We start from the raw sequence: 1,559 nt of genomic DNA on the forward strand, positions 1-1,559 counted from the left end.
AAAGTCTATGATTTTTGTAAAAGGAAAAGGGAGGAAACGATCAAACTGTCAATAGATGGAATTGATATTGAAAGGGTTGCTGAACTTACATTTTTAGGAGTGATACTGGATGACGGTCTGACATGGAAATCTCATATTGCACATGTACGGAAAAAGATGTCTAAGAGTATTTTTATATTAAACAAGTCAAATATGTGTTAGATTACAGGGCAATGTGTATATTGTATTGTGCACTTATAGGCCTACTGAAATGCGATTTTCTTATTTAAACGGGGATAGCAGGTCCATTCTATGTGTCATAATTGATCATTTCGCGATATTGCCATATTTTTGCTGAAAGGATTTAGTAGAGAACATCGACGATAAAGTTCGCAACTTTTGGTCGCTGATAAAAAAGCCTTGCCTGTACCGAAAGTAGCAGACGATATGCGCGTGACGTCACAGGTTGTGGAGCTTCTCACATCTGCACTTTGTTTACAATCATGGCCAGCAGCAGCGAGAGCGATTCGGACCGAGAAAGCGACGATTACCCCTTTAATTTGAGCGAGGAAGAAAGATTTGCGGATGAGGAAAGTGAGAGTGAAGGATTAGAGGGCAGTGGGTGCAATTCAGATAGGGAAGATGCTGTGAGAGGCGGGTGGAACGTGATATTCAGCTGGGAATTACTAAAACAGTAAATAAACACAAGACATATATATACTCTATTAGCCACAACACAACAAGGCCTATATTTAATATGCCACAAATTAATCCGCATAAGAAACACCTCCACCCTCCCATCCATATAACCCACCAATACAAATCAAACACCCGCACAACACACTCAATCCCACAGCCCAAAGTACTGTTCACCTCCGTAAAGTTCATACAGCACATATATTTCCCCAAAGTTACGTACGTGACATGCACATAGCGGCACGCACGTACGGGCAAGCGATCAAATGTTTGGAAGCCAAAGCTGGGTACTCACGGTACCGCGTCTGCTATCCAACTCAAAGTCCTCCTGGTTGTGTTGCTGTAGCCAGCCGCTAATACACCGATCCCACCTACAGCTTTCTTCTTTGCTGTCTTCATTGTTCATTAAACAAATTGCAAAAGATTCACCAACACAGATGTCCAGAATACTGTGGAATTTTGCGATGAAAACAGACGACTTAATAGCTGGCCACAATGCTGCCCCAATATGTCCGCACAATCCGTATTTTTTGGGGGGGATATTTAAAATTGCACTTTACTAATCTAACCCGGCCATATTGGCATGTGTTGCAATGTTAAGATTTCATCATTGATATATTAACTGTCAGACTGCGTGGTCGGTAGTAGTGGGTTTCAGTAGGCCTTTAAATGTATGTATGTCGCAGTGTCAAAAAAGTGTAAAATGTTTTTTATTTGATGCCGATTCAAAAAAGGGACAAGCAGTAGAAAATGGATGGATGGCATAGTTTAAAATAATCTAACTTTCATGGGAGGTTGCAGAATGTCGTTAATTGATTGATATCTATATTATTTATTTATTAATTGTTTTGACAATGAAATCAATGAATGCCAATGATGATGTT

The sequence above is a fragment of the Entelurus aequoreus genome, linkage group LG20 (genome assembly GCF_033978785.1).
Source record: "Entelurus aequoreus isolate RoL-2023_Sb linkage group LG20, RoL_Eaeq_v1.1, whole genome shotgun sequence".
Lineage (NCBI taxonomy): Eukaryota > Metazoa > Chordata > Actinopteri > Syngnathiformes > Syngnathidae > Entelurus > Entelurus aequoreus.